The following is a 23727-nucleotide window of genomic DNA, read 5'->3' as shown; positions in this document are numbered from 1 at the left end:
AGTGGGATTTGCAAAGGGGGAAATTAAACTAGAGAATCATTTTGTCAGAAGAAAAACACCGGGAGCATATCTTGCAAGGGAGGTGTATAATGCTGTTGACAGGTGTGCCGAGGGGTGCCTATCTGTGCCAAGGGGGAAACGAATGAATCATCATAAGGAAAACAATGAAATAAGAGGATTGTCTGTACCGGTGGAGCAAGAGAAGGCAAATGGAAAGACGATGAACCATGATCCTATAGAGTTAGATCGTAATCTAGGAACCCATTCGTCTTCCAGGCTTAAAATTCATTATCTAAGCACAACAACTTGATGAAGACTTGAGTCCTGATGTTGATACGTCAACAGCACCATCGACCCAGTGCTTTAAACGTCCATGACATCGAAAGCCATACCCAGACATGCACTGGCCCTCATTATGGACTCACTGTTATCGTCCAACGCACAGTTAAGTATCTGTGAACTTAACTAAGTCCTAACTCTCCTTGCCATAGGGAGAGGCAAGTTGGGTAAAGTTGCTCACCAATTTCCTTAGATATAGATCTTAGTCCTCGAAATACACAATCTTAGAGGCCTCATCCTTTGATATAGGTTTCAAAAGCCTGCATGAGAATGCTCGACAGAACTGTAGACATTATCGAGTCACTGTAGCAACGAGCACAGTCCCACGCACTCGGTCGAAGGGCCATGAAGTGCTTTCAGAGACGCGTCTGATTATAAGCAAGCAAGTCTGTTTTCCCACATACAACAACTACAAGTGTACTGGAGTTAGAGCCAAGCTTGTTACGGGGTAGAAAGTAATTGTCGACACCCCTGTATATCGAAGACAAGTGATAAGTTCTTGTCGATCAAAGTCAAATACGACTGTACCTAACACCCACCACTGGTTCTACACCTATCCCTTGCTCCGCTGTTCACCGTGTCCACTCCTTGTGACAAAAGGATGACATATCTTTTGTCGTGACAGATGAAATGGTGCTCGAGAATCGCTTTTCCCCAGGAGGAAAAAGAAAGCAACATTATAAGGATGAATAAAAACCCTCTGCAGTCCCAGTGTTGGTCCCCGTGTTATATCAGCGCTGGCAGTTCGTAAAACTCATCTGAAGTCCCCATGTTATGGCATCGTTGACAACTCGTAACAATACCTGTCGGTGTCATCGATTCCACCCACATTCCTCCCCTTCCACTGTTACATACACGTTTCCTGGAGCAGCTTTATTGACTAGCGGATCAGCGGCCAGCGACCCCGTATGTGAAGATGGGAGTCGGACTTTTTTTGATAATCATTTTACATCTGTATCTACGTCTATATACATCAGTCTCTCTCTCTCTCTCTCTCTCTCTCTCTCTCTCTCTCTCTCTCTCTCTCTCTATATATATATATATATATATATACATATATATATATATATATATATATATATATATATATATATATATATATAGTGAGAATACCTCCATTGTATCCTCTGAAAATCTTAGAAGGCAACCAAGAGGTGCGGGAGTGGAGGTCTGTCAACCCCTCCCCCCACTTCTTAAAAGGTGGAACAGAAGAAAGAGCCAAGAGAAGAGTACTCATCAACCTCTAAGGCAGAGGGTGGGAGTGTCTGAATACCCGTGAATGCAACTAGGATGAAAGAAGGAGGGAGAAATAAAGTAATTCTCGTTCCAATAAAGCTTTTCTTTCGAAGTGGGAAACTAAGACATACATAAAACCTTCTTTACCTTCAAAGTTCAGCCATCAGTCATTCAGAATGGTACTCAGGAACGACAAGTTGGGCGTAATGAGGGAATACATCAAGTTGTTTATGCATAAGTTACTAACACGACTGATTGGCAGCAATACAACGACTGAGACCACCAATGTAATTCGTTACGCAACTCGGATATACATTGTGTATCCTCTATGGTCAGTATGTACAAAGTAGGACACTTTCCTCACAATATTGCAGATAAAAAAAACCAAGACATCCACGGGGAGGCCATCAGCAAATTTGCAAAGTTATCTGGTCCAAATTGTTCCCTGCATATGTCACGCTCGCACAGGAAGCCCGTCTCCGCATGGATGGTTCACGCTTTTGTTCACGTTTGTCATTCCAGCTCGCAGGGATGTCAGAGCAGGAGACTTCCCGACTCTCCTGGTGGAGCAACCATGCTGGAGTGAGACTCCGAACTCCCGACTCTCCTGGTGGAGCAACCATGCTGGAGTGAGACTCCGAACTCCCGACTCTCCTGGTGGAGCAACCATACTGGGGTGAGACTTCGAACTCCCGACTCTCCTGGTGGAGCAACCATACTGGGGTGAGACTTCGAACTCACCCAAAACAGGAGGATCTCTTAGGAGAGCCAGCCCCTCGGGTTAAGCATAGAAGACTCCTTATTCCTTAGTGGTATCGGGGGATTGAGCGACTGTATAATGGCGTACCATCAAAACCCTCATTAGACAGGAGTAAATGAATGCTTATACACCACCCAGCGTTGCCACTAGAGGCAGTCGCCGACTCGCTACGGAGAGTTATAATACCCGGATCTTCGGCGGAGGCATCTTATCTCTCTCTCTCTCTCTCTCTCTCTCTCTCTCTCTCTCTCTCTCTCTCTCTCTTCCCCCCCCCCCACACACACGAGGTGGTGACGCGTAGCTCACGAGAGAGAGAGAGAGAGAGAGAGAGAGAGAGAGAGAGAGAGAGAGAGAGAGAGAGAGAGAGAGAGGCATTGTGTAATGGTTGAGTACCTTTGGCTGGGTTCGAGTGACTGGTCGCCCTGCTCTACAACTCCAGCTTTAACTGGTGACACAGAGGTCGGAGGTCACCGGAAATCAAACAGGATCCAAATTCTGGGGGCGGGAGTATCTGGGGAAAGTTTTGTTTTCCCTCTTGCTCGAAGAATATCAGCATGATGTATACACGAAACGAAATACTTTCCCTCGCAAAAATCTTCAAGTTTGGGTTATACAACACCACTGAGCATCTAGCTTATTTATCATTATGTTTGATAAATGACTCTCTGTCTCTTATCACTTAGGGATACGAACCATGGAACACACACACACACACACACACACACACACACACACACACACATAGACACTAGACTGATGAGGGAGGCTTTGAACAGTTCTTAGAGAGATGTGAGGACAGAACATCCAGAGGACATAACATGAAACAATGAAAAATCATATTAGATAAAGATGAAGAGAAGAACAATTTACAGTACAACAATAGCGAATGAACAGATTAAGTGAATGGAGGTTATCATGTATGTGAACAGCATATAAAAGTTTAACGCTAATGATATTTGAATCAGGGTCGGGAGATGGGGGCCCCACGAGCGTAAAACTCCTCCCTCCGTACAGTACAAATAGGAAACTGTACACACACACACACACACACACACACACACACACACACACACACACACACAGAAACACAGTCTGAATTGGGAAAATCCTCTGTGATATGAAGAATATTGTGTCACAAATGTGACGAAGTATTTTTTTTTGTTGTTTCCCCTTGCATGTAGGGGAACACTGCCACCAGCCTGTCAACCCCCGTGTCACCACGCGTCCCAAGATGGACTGGGAAAAAACAAGAACGTGGGATCATCCCAGCGACAGATTTAAAAAAGAAAAAAAGAAATAGCTGAAGCCGGAGGTACAGGGAGAGTGGAGAGGAGTGAGTTGAAGACATAGAGATTATAGAAACAGTTGAATGGACGTGGGAAGTATGTGAGTGGTAACTCAGAGAAGTGGTTGTGTACCTGATGACTGAACACATGCATTGTCTCTCTTACCGTATGAAGGTGAAGAGAGTCAAGTTTACCGTATGAATTAGTCAAGTTTACCGAATGATCTACGGAGGAAGTTCTTACAGTAAAGTGGTAAGGATGTAAAGATGATGATTGATCGTTTCTAAAGAACCAACCGTCAGTTTGGAAAAATAAAGTGGCTATATGAAGGGAAAGAGGACATCCAGACCAGGTTTTGTCTCTAAGGCAGGTTGTAAAATGTTTTAGACTAGAAGGAGAAAATCTGCGTTGCGTCAGTCAACACAGAAGTGTGTGCGTGGAGGACAAAAAAATGACTATGGGAAGTGTCGACTCTACTGGTCAACATGGAAGACTTTAGTATGTTGCATAAAGGTTTAATAACTGACTCTGCTGTTCGTCTGAGGGTACCTTGTGGTATGAGTGTGTTGTCGGGGATAAGTGCGGAAATACGTCAAGTTTGTGTTATGTTATTGTGGCTCTCTGATATGAATAAGAACCAAAATGCTCGTTTATGAAAGTGTAAAATCAGTTTCGACGTTAAAAGAAAAAAGATTGTCCTAAAGTTAAGGTACTTCAGAGTGACAGGCAGTAAGGATGGAGTCTGGGGAACTAAAGATAAGAATCAAGTCATACAAAGGATAAGAATTATTGCTACAAGAGTGCTGGTAAATCTGGAAAATGTAGGTGTAGGGCGAGGATGAAGTTTGCATGATGTAGGGTCTGTCTCCCATCTCGTATATGGATATGAATCCCTTACTTATGCAATGTCTATGTAAGATATATAAACAGGAGAAGCGAATAATAAGAGTAAGACGTGAGGATGTGAGATGATAATCTGTGTTGAAAAGAAAGACATGACTTCACTCGCTACAGAGGAATCTTCGTACACTCAGCGACAACTTATTTTCATCCTACACCTTCGTACATTGACTGGAACAGTGGCAGCCTTGGACTACCCTCCTCTCATGTTATAACCGTGCACTGGAGAACGATATAAGCTCTTCCTGTGTATGATTTTTAAACTGCTTGATCCGTAGGGTCAGGTCAAAGGCCAGGTCACTGCACCCGGGACTCATGCCGTCGTTCTTAAAGGTCATGCTGTCGTGCCCAGAGTTCAAACCGTCATTCTCTAAGGTCATGCCGTCGTGCTCAAAGGTCATGCCGTCGTGCTCAAAGGTCATGCCGTCGTGCTCAAGCGGATAAATCCGTTATCAGAATGCACCCGTGTCGTTCTCCAGTTTACCAAACCACCACCGTAATAACAATGCAAGAGAATAGAGGTTAGGTCAAAGGTCACGGCATTGTACCCATAGGTCACCTCGCGCTTAAAGGCTAACAGGAGCGACAGTAAGATTAATGATCATAACTCTACCTCAGAGAATAAATTACATTAAGTCAGATAATTATTTCGCAAGGACCCCTCCATATGTACCGATGTCTTGTTTGATTTGTAATTACGTAATATATCAGTAATATCTTTTTCCCATTCGAGTTACAATGGCGAACAAAACTATTTGGAGGACAGCTGGAGATTGAACACAAACATTCCCACCAGAGAACAGAAAATGAAAGAGAGAGAAAGAAAAGAATAAAGTAGTGTCATTTTGATGGAAAGTGATCCTGCGCAATTCCTCTCACTCGATTGAAAATGGAACGATACTACTATCCTTGGAAATCCCGCTTTGTAAACACCTCGGATAATTTTTTTTATTCCCCTCCGGCCGATGACTCACGAAACGAAGATTAATTACTTGCCGCAAATCCAAAGGCATTAATCTCGATCTTGAGGCTGTCCAAGTTCTGACGGACCAGGAAGGAGGTTTAAGTCACCTTGGACGATGCAGGTCAACCGAGGAAAAAGGAAGAAGAAGAAGAAAAAAAGGCGGTCCGGTGGTGAGGTGGGGTGTGTGTGTGGGGGTGAGGGTGGTATAGAGATTACCATTTGGGAGTGCAAGATGATTGGTTGGCGGGGAAGGTGGAGGGAGGGAGGGGAGCGGGGGAAGGGGCGGGAGATGAGGGGCTCAGAGGGGAAATACGGGAATATGAAACCCAGAAGAGGTCGAGCGTTCGAGTGGTTGTGGTTGGTTTGGGGGTCGAGTGGTACGGAGACCTCAGCAGCGTGTGGCAGAGTGGCTCTCTCAGGAAGAGGAGGGACCACAGATGAACGGTAGACGGATTCGAAATGAACGAAAAGTTTTCGGCTGTTGAAGAAACGCTGGTGTGTAGGGGTAGGAAGAAGAAGAAGAAGAGAGAGGGGGTGTATGGGAGAAGTGGTTAAGAAAGAGGGATAACAAAAAGAACCTGATGAATTATTTTTTGATGATGATCATGAGGAGGAGGACAGCCATGGCTATGGAAATTCCTGACCTACAAAGATTGAGATGGGATTCCAGACCACAAATGGGTTAAGGGAGCGCTTCCTAAGCCCAGAAGACTGACGCTAGAGAGGGAACAGATGCAGGTTTATATATATATATATATATATATATATATATATATATATATATATATATATATATATATATATATATATATATATATAATTTCGACAGAAAGTTGTTGTAACAAAAGTTTTTTTTTTTTTTTGGGGGGGGGGGGGTTTCGTTCAAACAGAGTTATGAGGCCAGAGTGGGGTAGGTTTAGACAGTGTTATACAGCCAGAGTGAGGACGTGGGTTGGACAAGGGAGAGGAGGAGGGGAAGAGGGAGAGGAAGATAAAACAAAAAAAGCAAGAAAGGAATAAACGAAGAAAGATTATAAGTAACAAAGACAGTCCAGAATAATAGAAAACAGCCAAAAAGGGTTAAAAGAAGCTAAACTGTAAATAAAAGCCTGAAAAATGACCAACAGAAGGGAAGAGTAAACAGGTGCTATAAAAGAGAAAACAGGAAATGAGAGAAGGAAAGAAGAAACAAACGAAAGGAGTAAAGTGAAGCATTATCTTCACCTAAAGAAAAAAAAATCAAGAACATCAAAAATTGGTCAAAACATAGACAAAGAAGAATGATAAAGAGGGAACAAATTAGAGACAATCAAGAGAAATAAAGAAAAGCTGAAACAAAGAGAAGAAAGAAAAATAAGAAAAAGCTATGAAAAAAGTAAGAAAAATAAAGAAAAACTGAAACAAAGACATCAAAGAATAGCAAATAAAGGCCAGGACATGAAAAAAATAAGAGGAGGAGAATAAAAAAGTGAAACAGGAGATGAAAGTACGTCAAGGAAATGAAGAGGAAGGTAGCAATGATTTACTCTTCCGTGTCTGTAAGAAAAGTTAGCAGGTCTTCCTCTCTGAAAAAAAAATATATCTGGTATGTTTACACCGCGCCTACCACTAGTACCCCAGGAGTTTCTGTGGTCTTCCACCAGCACGAACAGTCTCGTCAGGACCCAGTGGTCTGTTTGAATTCATTTGTATTCGTTTGTATATGTGTAAGAAGCGTTCAGCCTCAGTCAGATATGCAACACGAGGACATAAGGACAGATGGAAGCAGTTCAGAGCGCCAGGCATCAAGAGGGAATAAGTCCAAACTGTAATGGATGAAGCCGAGAAACGAGTTGCAAGATATTTTTCTGTCTATGTGTGTGTGTGTGTGTGTGTGTGTGTGTGTGTGTGTGTGTGTGTATCCATGTATCTGCCTGTCTACTAATCTATCTGCCTAAGTAACTCTCTTTCTCTTTCCCCGTCTTCCCTTACAAGTCTCTCTCTCTCTCTCTCTCTCTCTCTCTCTCTCTCTCTCTCTCTCTCTCTCTCTCTCTCTCTCTCTCGTGGAAATGAAAACTCTCACAAGCGTACTGCACAAGTCTACAGCCAGATTGCTTGTATGTATCAACGAGATCGCGCCACAGATATCCTTATGTCATTATATCTCAATAAAAAAAAATCTGTTTTTAACTGTTTCTGTGGAAGAATTTATTCCGCAATCAAATTTTCTCCATGAAACGCAAGTTTGCACAGGACTTTGGCGAGGCCAACGATGAGTAAGTAACCCCATCTGTTCACAGGAACCAGAGCTCTTTGATGTTCATGTTGCGTAAACATGCCCTAAACATGAATGAGGTGTGGGGGTTGGAGAGGTCGTTTGGTGAAGTCGTGTTTTCATGGAACAGCTGGTGAAGTCGTGTTATCCTGGCCGAACACAGTCGGTGGTATACCCAGTTCCTCGACGTGCTTATTATGAGTTGAAGTCGCTCTGTTCACCACGGCAGAGTCAGGGGGTGGAAGAGCTGAGCTGGTCGAAGTGTTTATTATACCTCAGGCTCCTCTGTCGGGTCGACTATGGTAAGGGATACGCGCTCGTCCTCAAGGATCTCGTTCTTGAAGCTGGTGATCACACTCAACCATGTACATATAGTGTTGTATATACGTCGTAGGCCCTCCGGCTTGTTGGTAGCTGAGTTGAAGGCGTATCGCTGTGTTAGTCATTCTGTTCCTTTATGTAAAGGAGTAAGAGAGATCATGGGTGGAGGTAGTGCTATCTAAAGGTGTGGAACATATTATCCCGGATGAGTTAAGGACGTGTGCATCATTGATTTTTGTTTTAACTTTTTTGCTTTTGCAACTTTTGCTGTCTGGATCATCACATATTCCTCTTCCAGGCTGCCAGTTTCCTTGCCACCACTTTTGCCTCACTTATCTTGAGGGAGTTCAGCCACAAATCCCCAGGATTTCTGGATAATCAGTTCACTAACGCCTGAGAATCAACCAGTAATCCAGGCTCAGCTGCCACTCGGTCGCCAACACTCCAGTAAATGTGGACGCCTTCATCCCAGTCGTCTGGAAGAGGCGGTCGCCAGTATCCTGGAAAGCAGCGCACCTCCATGCCAGGAAGAGATGGTCGCCTGTGTCTTACCGAGAATGTTGAGATTTTTCACACAATCAGTAAGGAGCAGCAAGCAGTGTCCAGGAAAGCATTGCTCCGCGCCAGCCACCATCGTTCTGGGAAGAGTGGCTCTTTTACGCAAGCCGCCTGGAAAAGGCAGCCATCAGCCTCGCAGAGACGTGGCTACCCAGTGATTAGCATCCGCGTTTTCTTGAATAGTTTCAAGGATTTTACGAGAGACTGAAAAACAAAGACTCGCACTTTCTCAGGTGTCCTGCTCTAGTCATTCTATTTTTCTATGTGGCGTGTGGCAACCTGTGCATTTTATCCCAGCAGTTTAGCCATTTCCCCTGCGCGAGGCTGGGTAAAACAAAGAAGCAGTGGCGTTTGGTTTTTACGTCCCATGATCGGTCTTGGGCTAACCATGTAATCCCGGGAACTTTCGTGTTATTTATCGTCTTTAGAAGACTAAGAAAAAGAAAGAAAAGAAATCGTTCTTCTCCACTAAACATGACTTTCAGCAGAGTGTAGAAAATACTGATGTCATCAGCGTTCCCCTGTGTGAGTCCGCTTGTAATAGGGAACGACTTATACTGTACAGAGAGGGAGTTCTACACGCGTGGAGCCCCATCTCTTGAACCTTTCTGTAATCATGCAACATCTTGAAATTTCCATATTCTCTCCACTGTCACAATTTCGTCACTCGGTTTATTCCACTTATCTTCTACTCATGATATAAATGTACTTCTTGACTTTGTTTTTCTGCCTAGGTTCTTGCTTATAGACTATAGTCGTTCTGTCCTTACACCTCTCGAAAAACTGCTCACTGCTCGTGTCATTCTACTGGCTTACTAAGTCATGATCAGGTCAACCGTTACTTTTCTCTCTTCTCTGGACAAATTTATGTGTGTGAGGGGATGAGACATTATAAGGACGGTGTAATTGGGAACAGAATGGCAACTATAAATCTATAGGGATTTTAGCTACAAGAAAGAAGACGCGAGATTTATAGAGAAAATAACGCCCAAAGTATAGAACGTAAAGTTTGTGATGGAGCGGTAATTGAAAGATTTAAGAAGATTACTTTCGATTTGATGAAGGATAACTGGGCAGAATTTATGGAGATGTGTCGCTGTGGGTAGCAGACCTCCCCTGTGAGAGAGAGGATTGAGAAGATAATGGGGGAACTATATATATATATATATATATATATATATATATATATATATATATATATATATATATATATATATATATATATACACACATCTCTGGAAGAGGCATTTGATAGACTGGATAGCACTGGGTTATGTAATTGTCATAGTCTTCCAAAAGGTTGAGGAAAGCTGCATCATGCGACGTATATGTTAGTTGGGGTAAATGCTACAGATGGCGAAATTGGTCAGTCAAATGATAGTGAGGCACACAAGTCTCAAGTGGAAGATAATGGAAGTTGGTGGTGTTCCCTTTGTCCCTCCACCAAATGGACAGATGACTTAAGAGAATATGACAAACTGCTTCGGATGGATTTGCAGGATGAACAAACCGAATGCGACTGGAGCTTGGTGGGGGTCATATGCATGAGACAAGGGAGTCATCCTGGACGAAAAAAAATAAACGATACAAATTGCTTTCGGTAAGACTCAAAATCATGGGCTAGGTTACGAATACCTCGACCAAGGACGATGCTTGATATATTGTAGACTGCTCACAGGGAGGAGGAAGCTGTGAGACGCTTAATGAGTGGGAAGAACATGGTGATAACGATGATTCTTCAGCCATAGCAAGACTGGAAGAGGAGGAGGAGGAGCAAGGGGTTCTGAAGATCGGGGTCTTGGCTGGTGTGTCTGGGGCAAAGGAGGTGTACAGAGAGCGAGGACTGCAGGCGCGCGAGAGAGCGATAGGAATACTGGATAAAATGGAGTTGGGGTATCGAAGATGATGAGGAGAAAGAACCTAAGACAGAAACGGGAATTCTTGACATGGGTGAGGTAGTGGGAGGCGTCATGAAAGGCTAAGAGTGAGAGGGCGGGAAAGTATAAGGGTGTGTGAGTGTGTGTGTGTGTGTGTGTGTGTGAGAGAGAGAGAGAGAGAGAGAGAGAGAGAGAGAGAGAGAGAGAGAGAGAGAGAGAGAGAGAGAGAGAGAGAGAGAGAATTATAGGATGGAAAAGGAGTCCTGAGAGATCCGGGTGGAGACTTTAAAGGAAATTGCTTGGGTCACCAGGGGTGTACCGTGGGAGCGGTATATTGGGAATCGATACATATATCCCCAGACTTTAAGCACCATAATCCAGGCAAGATTATTCCATTCTTTATGCACGTACAGCACAGCTCGGGTCCGCCACGGAGACGCAATATTCGCATGTTTACCTTTTTTAAAACCTCTGGAGCTGTTGTTTAGATGGGTCGGGTTTCTGCCTCTCTCTCTCTCTCTCTCTCTCTCTCTCTCTCTCTCTCTCTCTGGTTCTTGGGGTTTCTGCCTCTCTCTTTCTCTCTCTCTCTCTCTCTCTCTCTCTCTCTCTCTCTCTCTCTCTCTCTGGTTCTTGGGGTTTCTGCCTCTCTCTCTCTCTCTCTCTCTCTCTCTCTCTCTCTCTGGTCCTTTGCTTTGCAATAACTCTCTCTTCTGTTCTCATCTGGCAGAGGAGAATAAATGCGAGAAAAATGAAAGATAATTGGAACATGTCCGTCTAACAATTACTTCAGAAACGTAAAAAAAATTTGATCATTTCTCGAAGATCACAATTAAAACCATCAGTTTAGAAGGAGCTAAATGGATGAACTGAACATCGAACAATGCATTAGCTTAAACGACCAGAATTAGAATAATAAATGATTAAGGAAGCCATGTTACCGAAGACTCAATTAAGCAATAAGGTAATAATCTTTTACAAAAGATAATCACCGAATTCTTTTTTTGTTACTCTGTCTTTGCGGCAGCTGGTCTAATCTTGCAAACTAAGCAGTCATATCCTCACTCCAGCCTATGCTTTTGGGGTTAAAAACCTCTTTCCTGGAAAAAGCAAATTCTGCACAATTGAACTGGAGGTAAAGTGTTGCACGTATACACTTGATCCACCCTATTATGACCCAAAGATAACAGAAAGGTAAACAGATATTTACATCATAATCAAAAATACATTTCCATAATAAAACATCAACCCAAATGACCGATCCTGCAACATCTACCCATATACTAATCCTGCACCGTCTACCCGAATTACTGATCATGCAACATCGACCCAAATTACTAATCCAGCACCGTCAACCCAAATTATTAATCCTGTAACGTCTACCCAAATTAATAATCCTGCACCTCAACCCAAATTACTGATCCTGTAATGTTGACAGTGCAGACTAGTACTTATGTCCAGTCGAACGTTGGACGGTCTTTCCATGAGACAAATCAATTCAACCAGATCAAAGGAAATTCTGTAAGGACAACCACAGGGTCGAGATCTTGGTACTGCATTAAATGTAAGTGGCCAACGAAACCATCTGTCGCCCCACGTGAAGTTCCGGCTACAAAAGATTTTCAATGTGGCGGAACATTTTAAGACTTATGTCGAAAGAAAATCCACATTCAGCTGTAGAAATGTTTTAGGCTCGAAATTGGAAATTCGGCTTTGAGGAAATTTAGAATTCATACTAGAATAATTAATCTAGGCGCCTCTGCTCCTACCATTTAACCTTTTTATTCGGAAAATATCCGTCACTTCTTTGTTTTACGGTGTGGCCATTCGACTGGTGTTCCTATACTGATGTGAAGTGAAATAACTAATTGACATACTAGCTTCTATCCCAGGGGATAAGGGCGTGAAAAGACTATTGCTCACGTTATCTCCTGCGTGTCGTAGAAGGTGACTCAAAGGGGTAGGAATACGAGGCTGGAAATTCCCTCCTCCTGTATCTAATTTCCAAAAGATAAAAACAGAACAAAAAATTGGGCCTATGGAGGATTTTTTTTTCCCTTCTAAGACTCGGTCACCTGTTCTTGACACACACACACACACACACACACACACATACACACACACACACACACACATACACACACACGAATGAAAGAAAGGAAAATATTAGTTTTTCTATGATAAATTAATGCTCATAAAGCTTCATTTATAAGGTAAAAAGCCAGAGCTCTTAATGTAAGACTGATAATTTTCAGTTCCATATAACTTCGTCTCTATCTACTGGTCTTGGAGCGATATTTGAAAGAAGAGAATAGATATTGCCAAAAGAAAAAAACAACAACTTTACAGTAATTCAAAGCACACGGACATATGGGCCATCGTGGCGGTCCGCCCGGGTTCGAATCCTGGGCGCAGCAGTCAGCTCACACCCAACCCAGGTATTCGTCCTCCACTTGGGACTAATCAAGCATGGGTAATCTGGCTCAGGCTGGTGTGCGTGTGTGTGTGTGTGTGTGTGTGTGTGTGTGTGTGTGTGTGTGTGTGTGTGTCGGTGTGTGTGTGTGTGTGTGTGTGTGTGTCGGTGTGTGTGTGTGTGTGTGTGTGTGTACATATGAGTAAAAACATGGTACATATATACGAAGTTGAAAAACAGGGCAACACGAGTGTAAAACTCCCTCCCTGTAACATAGATAACCCTCACACACGCACGCATATACATACATCCTCAGCGAAATATATCAAGCAACACTAGTGATGAAGGAAGACGCCAAATCTGTTTTATTTCATTTCTTAGGAGGATCTAAACATAAGCCAGGATATCACGTCAGATCTGTTGGCTCAAAACGAATGAAGAAAGGCTTAACATCTTTCTATTTTGAGACAACCTCCCTTGAAGCTGAGGGAGTAATTCACGGCCGCACCTAACGTGGGATGAGCTCTGTCTTGTGTTTAAGATGAGGTGTGAACCTCACCTTGGCTCTTTGCCTCACTAGAGACTATTGTATATTTCGTTCGCAAACAATCATCCTCGTCTTCGGGCCGTTCACCGTCACACTTCACCTTTCTTATGCATTCATCTTCTGTGATAACTTCATCTGACTGAGGTTCAACGGACAGAGGTACACGTTATATATCATACCCTCAACATTACACCTTCATACATACATACATATATATATATATATATATATATATATATATATATATATATATATATATATATATATATATTCGTATTCACTCTGGACTGGACATCGGTACTTATCGTGGGTGCTTGTCCTCAGTCCTTCAGGTCATCTGAGCTCCAGTGGAGGCCCTTGATCTGTTTAAGTTCAGATCAATGGCTTTGCAGCAACTGAGTGGCTAGACTAACCACTCTCGGAGCTCGGGTTCCATCCCTGAACTGAGTGAGGCTATCTGGTCACCGGAGGCACACAGTAGGTAGGTAGTTTCGTCATGTTAATTCTTTGTCCTAGACTGCAAGGATACAATATTGATTCTGTTTATATATATATATACACACACACGCAGATACACACGAGCTGGATCCTCGCACGGTAAAGAAAGGCAGTGACGTACACACAAAGGAATGAAGACATGGTGGAATAAAGACACAGTCCATAATTACAAGGTTAGGAGACGGGGCAACATGAGAGTAAAACTCTCTCCTTGTAACACACAGAAATTGTCATCTCTCTCTCTCTCTCTCTCTCTCTCTCTCTCTCTCTCTCTCTCTCTCTCTCTCTCTCTCTCTCGTCTACAAACACCTAGCCTTTGTTCTCTACAGTTGGTTACTCGCGTGCCTCGTCCTAAGGCCGCGTCACGCATCCGTGCCACACGAACCCTCCCGCAGATAACGTGTGAACGACAATATCTCGAGGATTGGCCGTACAGACGTCAGGCATTGTACCCTCCCACAACTACTGTAACGATTTATCTTTTTTCTTTTCTCAACGTCTTCATTCGACTGCAGCAACCTTCACCATACAGTGTGGCGGATCAATCATCACTCGTAGGAAGGGGGAAATTTCTACTCAAGTCCTACATAGCTCAGTGTCCCTTGAGAAAAAAGATATAAAGAACAAATTTATAAGTAGAGAGATTCTAGTCCCTAATTCTCAACACTCGAACAATAAAGATACAAAGGATTAAGAGATAATATCATCAACAACCTCCCTTGAGATTTAGGGCTCGTCTGTGTTCAGCAGATTTGTCTAAATATAGCTGAAAACAATCACGGCGTGGACTTCAAAATGAAATTTGAGCGACGGATTTAAGGCATTAGCATTAGGGATAATACGCTTTTTCTTTCTCTTTTTTCTTTTTCACCTTGACACTGATCGTTCCCTGCAGAAGACACACTTCGGATACAACCCCATGTGGAGATTTCAGGATAAAATTGTTGAAATTGTTGTTATCATGAGCGGAGTCTTTCATCGCGCAAACGCACAAAACAAATCCTTTCCATCAATATTTGCTCACTTGTCTTCGATATGCCAAGGCCTCTTTATCGTCCTCTGTTGAGTGGAAGAGCTATGCAACGAAGACGAAGAAGGGCGGGAAAAGATCGATCAAGTTCAGAATTAGCAAATGCTCCTCTCTAAACCTAACCAGTAGGAGTCTTAGGCAGAAAGGACACTACACCTGACCATTGCCTGACGAAGGGACGAAGTCTACCCTTCTCCATCTACCTGGGTGGAGCCTTTGTGCATCGCCTTCACCTACCCTTATATAGGGGAATCACCTTCCATTATAGACCGATCTAAACCAATAAAATCTCAACGTAACGCTCTGAAAATTCGTACATTCAATCATCTCCCGAAGTCTTCCCATCTTCCTCCACAGAGGTCTTCAGCCAGACCTCAAAGTCTTATAGATTTTGAGGGCGATTAAAAGATTTCTCTTTGTCCTTATTTGCAGAGTCGATTAATTATCATTATGGTTTAGGAGAGCCGAGATGAGACCCTCATAACCCACCCTTGTGATCGCTGTAGCGCAAAGTGTGACGCAGCGGCGCATGGCGATATCTGTGACCACAGAGCCTTTCAGTCGTGGTCAGACAGACGGGTGGGTCTTGCTACAGACTCTGAAGCGGTATCATGGTTGGTTGAGGAGGCAGGGACGGAGAGGGAGAGCAGCCAGTCTAATCAGACTCCACGGTACGAAATCATTGGCCAGAGAGGAAGATGTGAAGGGAACTAAAAGTGTGAGACGAGAGAGAGAGAGAGAGAGAGAGAGAGAGAGAGAGAGAGAGAGAGAGAGAGAGAGAGAGAGAGAGAGAGAGAGAGACCTACCCCTTTCCCTATATTTGGATAGATAATTCAAACACAAAAGGTGTGTTGACTTTACCCAGTTCCCAGAATTAACACGATTTTGCCGTGAATAAAATATGAGTTCATTATTCAGAATATTCAGATTCCAAATAAGTTTTTTTTCCTCCTTCTTTTTTGATAAAGTCTCCCAGGAGTCTTATTAGGCAGTAGTTATGGAAATCTGTGATAACATTTTTTTTTTATGTCTATGGCAGATTCTTTTTTTCCTACGTAGCTTAAAGTGTTCTGAAGGCTTCGTGGCGGTAATATTAGAAATTAAGAGAAAACTGAGGTAAGATATACTTCCGAGTGTTGTCTTCCGTGAATGATGAAGGGACAAGATGCAGGACACGTAGTGACGACGGATGATTCGTGAATAACATGATCTATTGAAAACATGACCATCCTAACACAGTCCAATACAACACAGCTCCGCAGGTCATACACAGTACCTCATCATACACCCTCCTGACTCACGCCAGACCTCCACACCTCCATAATGGAAGACGACGACACGTCATAACGACTCGAACCCAAGTCTTACACACGATTAATGCAGCTCTCACGAACTCATTACGGCCTATAACACACTACCATCATTAACCCATGATAAGCCTTATCAGTCTGGACCATCCCCATCACAGCTGACAATCACAACAGACAATATTACGCTACGGGTTTACAAGTTCCTCACGGTCACTCGATGATGCTCTCCTTCTCTATTCTTTCCCTCTTTTACATGAAGGATGACCAGTGCTGTGGAGATTGAGGATCATTTTCTTAAGACTCGATTCTAAATGCCATATTCATGAAGTCCTAGATACTGTAACGTTCTTCTTCTTTTTTTTTTCTAAAGCCCCTGCGCGCTACAAAATTGGGTTTTGATCGTCAGAGATCATTACACCCAAGTCTAATTTTTTTTCCCCTTCTCATTCTCCCTTCTGTAGCGCAACCTTCCTACCGTAGCTTGTCTTGTCGCATTTACTACCGATGTTAAGACATATTATCCGCCTGTGACCCAAGTTTATCAGATTGCCTCAGTCAGTTTGTAAGCCGTACACGTTCGATATCAGTCGTACATTTATTTCCCAGGTTAGTAACGTCATGAAACACAAAGGGTCGTCACACACCACCACACCTCATCATCCCACATCACCACAGACCCCAGAGATTACCCTAAATCCCCTCAATGCAGAGGGGGCACTGATGTATTAGTATGTGATGTAGTCTAAGTGTATAAGTGTGCGGAAAGTGATACTATATAAACGTATGTAGTATAAGTTTGCTAGTGGCATCAGCATGTTAAGGAGTGTAGTGAGAATTTACACTGTTAGAAGGGAATGAGTATGGATGAGGATGTGTATGACACACTACAGGAGGGTATAGATGTGGGCGAGAATAAAAGAGAAACTTGGGATCTAACATGGACCATCGCCTTCTCATCCGACGATAATCTATGTGAGTCACATACAGATAGACAGACAGACATTACCTATACGTCATGAATTATTCATAAGGCGACTCTATAGAGACTCCTTTCGTTAGGTATGGTAAAACTTTTTCACAGCACTATGACTCTGAGTTTGTAAACAATTTACATACGCGAGAGAAACGAAGTGTACAACACCCTCGTCCCTTACCTTAGTATACATCACAGGCGACAGGTTATGTGACTACCGCTGTCGCTGGAGTTTCCAGTCACGGACGAAATTCCACATCAAGACCAGGTCTGAAAAGGGGAAAGAAAAAAAAGGATAAAATGGTGAGCAATACTTGAATTCTTTTTTTGGAATATGGCTAATCTACTGTTTCTTAAAAGAGGGTAGTTGCAATCAGACAGAAAGTAAGACTAACAAACTTAACGAAATGCAGTACAGAAAATGTTCTACCATGATATATTGCCTAGTACTACATAGCTTCAAAATCCCACGATATGTCTGGCTATTGGACGCATAAGATTTTAATCCCTAAGGCATGGCAGAACAATACATGGTAATATTGCTTACTTACAAAATTTCAGAGACTCTCATTGCTTCTCATTCTCTGCGTATGTTTGCGTCCCTCTGAAAGTGTAACATCCTATCTGAATACAATGAATACGACATCAGTGCATGGAATATGGTGCACACAGACATGCTGGAGTTATACGTAGGGCTTAATTGTACTGATTATAACACATTCGTCCTTGAAACATATGACATATACGGTGAGCTGTTTAAAACACAGTTGTTGTAGATATTCAGTTCATGATGACTTTACAAGTACCACAATTATTTTTGCGATGACATCCAGCAACGCTCTAAGGATTACAGTCTTAAAGTTTGAGATTGTTTATAGGATTGAGTGTGTGAGGTATGTCGCAAGATATGGTCATTTCCATGAGCGTGGTTGCTTCTGCTCATGTTTACGGTTTATCATTGTTGTTTCATTCAATTTGTAGTACGAAAGAGGTGTCTTCGTCACGTTCAAAGCTGAAACGCGAAAAGAAGACGCTGTTTCCATGAGTAAATACTATCGTCGAGCTCACTTAGGTTTAAGTAAATCAATGCTTCGTCAAAGTCTGATTTCCAATTATAAGTTATTTTCTGACATAAACTTCAAAAGAATAAATGACGATCATGGACAGCGTCTTCTCGTCTCCTACTACACCAGTGAATGGCTACTGAGCCACCAGCCTGACTTTCCAATCAGACGCATAAGGGAGAAGTTTCCATAAACTTATCTCAACCTGGCTGGAACCAACTTGCCCAGCCCTTCCCTTAGAATAGCAAACTCCTCCCACTGTGATAGACGGGCCTTATGCATGTCCCCAGAGGAAACTTTTACTCCACATCAATTTTCCTGGGCGAGCGTGCCACACACCAGACGGCAGGAGAGGAACAAGCGTCCGGGGAAATATAAATAAGTAGGAGGTTCTGTCGGCGCCGGAAAGGCGGGTGAGCAGGAGGGAGGCGCCGTCTTGTTGCTCTACTTCAGCGCCTCCTCCAGCCGCCTCCGCTCAGGTCTGTTACCGAGTACGATCGTCTTCGGGCGTGGATTTGTCCCCCTTCGTGATGGCAATTTGCTTGACGCCTTTGCCTGATCACGACGCGCGTACATAAACAGGAGAGACGGCTCACAAAACGTCGAAAAGACGACGACGAAATAGAGACAGATAGCTGATGTCAAAGGACAGAGAAGTTAGATGCAACAGACAAAGTGGAGAAAACAAGAGAGATAACTTGAGATAAGAAATAAGACAAACTCTTCCAGGAGGGAGGAAAGATTTGAAAAGTGTCTGCACTATTGTGAGCGACTTCGTCGTCCTCCAGCTCTGGCTGGAGATTAATGACACCCTGACCCCAGACCACGTAAGGTCATGAGAACTGGAAGCTGGTAGATGGTACCTCATGAAGTATAAATGAATATGAGACGAAGTGTATGTATGGAGTCATCGTAAAATAGTGGCATCACAATATTCTGGAGAATTATGGAAAGAAATTTGAGATAAACGTACCTTCTGCAGTAAAAGATCATATCTGCCTCACTAATTTACTGTGATTTTTCAGTGAAATGCACAAAAATTCAAGGACTGAAAAAATGGCATCTGATGCTGTTTACCAAACTCAAAAAAAGACCTTTGATGAAGTCCTGCATGAAAAATTAATATGCAAATATGAAAAAAAATCTCATGTGGATGGTATGGACATGTACACCTGCAAATAACCATTGGTTTCCAGTGGAAAAATATCCAATATATCAAGTGGAACTGATGATGTACCACATGGCTGATTGGACTGATTACTCCTATGATATTACAGTACATAATTCCTTTCGTATTACGTCGAACTAGATGAGCCCTTGGATATGCTTCCAATGAAAGAGAAAGACGTCGGCTTATATCCAAGAACTCATATATATATATATATATATATATATATATATATATATATATATATATATATTATCCCTGGGGATAGGGGAGAAAGAATACTTCCCACGTATTCCCTGCGTGTCGTAGAGGGCGACTGAAAGGGGAGGGAGCGGGGGGCTGGAAATCCTCCCCTCTCACTTTTTTTTTTAATTTTCCAAAAGAGGGAACAGAGAAGGGGCCCAGGTGAGGATATTCCCTCAAGGGCCCAGTCCTCTGTTCTCAACGCTACCTCGCTAATGCGGGAAATGGCGAATAGTATGAAAGAAGAAATATATATATATATATATATATATATATATATATATATATATATATATATATATATATATATATATATATTCTTTCTTTTCTCTTTTTCAAACTATTCGCCATTTTCCGCATCAGCGAGGTAGCGTTAAAAACAGAGGACTGGGCCCCTGAGGGAATACCCTCACCTGGCCCAACTCTCCGTTCCTTCTTTTGGAAAATTAAAAAAAAAAAAAAACGAGAGGGGAGGATTTCCAGCCCCCCGCTCCCTCCCCTTTTAGTCGCCTTCTACGACACGCAGGGAATACGTGGAAAGTATTCTTTCTTCCCTATCCCCAGGGATTACATATATATATATATATATATATATATATATATATATATATATATATATATATATATATATATATATATATATATATATATATCCTAGCCTGAGCCAGGTACCCATTTTATCGACCAACCACTACGTGTGGATGAACAGCTGGGTTGACTGTGGACCGACTGCCGGAACCAGAATTCGAACCTGTGCCCTCGACCCTGGGCGGCCAGTGAATGCGTCACGGTCAGGAACGCTAACCAGGTCATTGATGATTGGATATAGCTGCCACTTAACCCCGTAAATACCAGGATACGAACTTATTCTCAACGAAACTATATGAACGGAATTCCAGACATCTTAGGAGACCTCGCCATAGAGCAATAGCTACTCTCTCTCTCTCTCTCTCTCTCTCTCTCTCTCTCTCTCTCTCTCTCTCTCTCTCTCTCTCTCTCCTCGCAATAGCACAGAATTTCCCTACCCTCTCTCATCATATAACCAAAGTGCACGTCTTACCTTACCATCTCATGTCATGATTCAGAGCAGCAAGTCTTCAGACATGACTCGACGACTATGATGAGGAATTACGCAAATGCAACTGTCATTAGAGAACGCTCTCATGTTGAAAGAAAAAGAGAGGAAAAAAAAAGACACAACAACAGCTCTATAATCAGGGAAGTAAAAGAAAAAAAGAAAAAGGAAGAGAGAAAATGGGCGTCCAAACTTTCCCTGGTCAATTTGCATGCGAAGCGAATAATGTAACAGAGGTGCCGCCGGTCTGACAGGAGGAGTAAAAAAAGGAAAAGTAGAAGAATGACACAGAAAAACTCCCTTGTCAAAATTTTACAGTCGGCCCTCAGGCCAGGGGAGAGACACAGGGCCCTTGTGACGTCTTGAGGGGGAAGCAAAGCCCTTCAAGAAATCTTGCTGTGGGTGTGCTTGAGAACAGCTTGTAGCAGTTATGAGTGGGATCAAGTCAAGCTTAGTTCTGGTGAGGTTTGCTAAGGCTTTTCTTTAGTGAGGGGTGAATATAGCACTAAAGAAAATTGATTCGTTTGTTTTTATAGGGTCGAAACTTTTCGTCTGCAGTGCAGGTCACTAAGAAACATACATAGACACAGCACACTGATGTGTCAGAGCAAACATAACAGGGCACACCTAAGAAATATAATCCGAAAATATATAAAGACAGTGGATAAAGCACAAGGAAATACGAGAGGAAAGGAAAAGACCAGAGGTTTTGAAATTCTGGTAAATTCGAGTATGAACGTACGTATGAATTACCTTGCAATCGGGATGGTGAGAATGATCCTCCGATTTCCGAAGGTGATCATATTAGGGAAACTTCATCTATTGACAGTATCAAACAACCCATTACTACTGTCTCCACAGGTAATTCGCCCTAACTACATAACCCCAGTTAGTGTGCAAAAGGAAAAAATATTTTTAGCCCCTCGTTCCAAAATCATCCACATGCCAGACCGGCTACCATCAGGAACATCCCTGGTCTCCTGTTTACCTTGATCTTAATTCCTTACATGTAAGACAAAATTCACGATCACTTTAACAACCCTGACTACATAGAGTGACACATTGGATTAACATGAACACATAATCACACTCGGCAAAAACATCTGTTCGAACGTTAATCATTTGATCACGAAGGTTTTTACTCTCTTTTGTTTCATTACCGTTGACGTTTTTAATTCGAGAAAATGTTCCTTGGCAGCAGAGGCAAAACTTCTCTGACCGTATTAACTCGTCAGGACACTGCTCATCCAACCCACAACTGTAATCATGAAGCAATTAGCGGATTTAATGGTTCCCGTCATTGTCACTTGTGTGGTTATTTCAAACTGAAATTGTACAACAAACATTTTCATAATCAGATGTTTGTTACGTCGAATTAGGAATGAACCCTATAAATCATTATCATAATCATGATTTTCGTCGCTATTGCCATCACCTTCCGTATGGCTTATGAATACAAACATCATTTCTATACCCATCATGACAGTTTCTGTCTCGAAATAGCCAATGATGATTATTTCTCTTCCTATTGTTTTTAATAATGTCTCAAAAACACTTCTCAATCAGCAGCTTATTTCCAGGAGATGTTTCCGCTTTTGTCACAACTCGGCAGTTGTAGATGGAGTTTGAAATTTTCCACATCTGCAGCCTTGCTAGTGTATGGTCAGCCGGGGAAGCCGGTGATGATGAAATGGGAAAGTAAGGAAAGTGAGGAGAAATGTAGGTATTTACAGAAAAGTCTGGAGCATGTGAGGGTCTGAAAGACCAGCTGCTTGGGTTGGTATGTTGTTATTCATATACTGGTATTGCAACTTTCTCTGCAGTACATAAAATTACATATGAAAAGAAAATGATTAGAAAACCCCTTCGACTATGATGAAAATTATCCACCAACTGATGTACTCATACTAACTACCTCGATGAAGTAAGGGTAGAAGAGCACGAAGGCAGTCTCCTTCATTCCTTCAGGCAAAGGCGGCCGTCAGGCAAAAGACTGGAAGACTAACTATATACTGTCGAACAAGAAGAAGAGAAAAAAAAATTGTTCAGTTCTGGCCTTAGGATTGTTTCTGGTGCTTTGTGAACGACCTTCCTAGAAATACAACCTAACTTTCCGTTTCTTCATTAATTTACGACAGTGGATACCCGAGCATTTTACAGTTAAGTTTGGTACTCTTACCTCCAGAGGGCATAACTTTACATCTGTCCAGACAAGACTGGTGACTCTAGAGGGCATAATTTTATTTCTGTCTAGACAAAACGTAAATATAACACTGGAAAGTCTTACCTTACTTTTAAAACAGTGAAATGTAATGTGCCAACATTTTCACGTTGTCTTTACCTTCGTGCAAAAAGAAATATAATTTAGAAACATTCTTAAATAATGTGAAATAATGGTTAGTAGCGGGTATTTAGACTGATTTGTTATGATGAATTGAGACGGATAATATTTAGGTTAAAAAAAATAGGCAAGAATCTAAGACGATTTCAAGGTATTATACAAATACTCACCTTGACATGCTGGATCTAATTCTTCGTCAAGGATACAAATACATTTAGAAATGAAACCCAATGAATTATTCTATATGACATATATCGCATCATACCCTCATGACTTAGACTCCCTTGAGTAATCTACAGGTACAAAACCAGCACCTGATCTCCCTCCCATGGGAAAATGCGACACAGGAAAGAGGAGGTAAATGAAAACGCTCAAGTTAAGAGAGTCGGGTTTTGTGGAGCAGCGGGAGAGCAAACACCATTAAGGTTACGACACTATCGTAACGTTTCTTTAATGGTTCTCGCAAGACTAGGCTTCTAAGTAGTTTTCCAAGTTCTCGCATTCGATTATATCGAAAGTAACTGATTTATTAACTGATTCTTATCCACTGGTGAGATTGTAAATATTGCACAT

The 23727-nt window shown here is 42.3% G+C and overlaps 1 protein-coding gene across 1 annotated transcript in view; it reads right to left on the bottom strand.

Moving 5' to 3' along the window:
- The window catches only part of LOC139755650 (carbohydrate sulfotransferase 11-like), a 148338-nt gene that overhangs the window by 34055 nt on the left and 90556 nt on the right, over nt 1-23727 (bottom strand). The window contains exon 2 of the mRNA XM_071674271.1: nt 17445-17533. The gene's annotated coding sequence lies outside the window, so the exon portion shown is untranslated. The remainder of the gene's footprint in view (nt 1-17444; nt 17534-23727) is intronic.

This window comes from Panulirus ornatus, chromosome 19, assembly GCF_036320965.1.
Source record: "Panulirus ornatus isolate Po-2019 chromosome 19, ASM3632096v1, whole genome shotgun sequence".
In the NCBI taxonomy this organism is placed as follows: Eukaryota; Metazoa; Arthropoda; class Malacostraca; order Decapoda; family Palinuridae; genus Panulirus; species Panulirus ornatus.
Note: the sequence above shows the minus strand (reverse complement) of the source record. Positions and strands in the feature narration are given on the sequence as shown.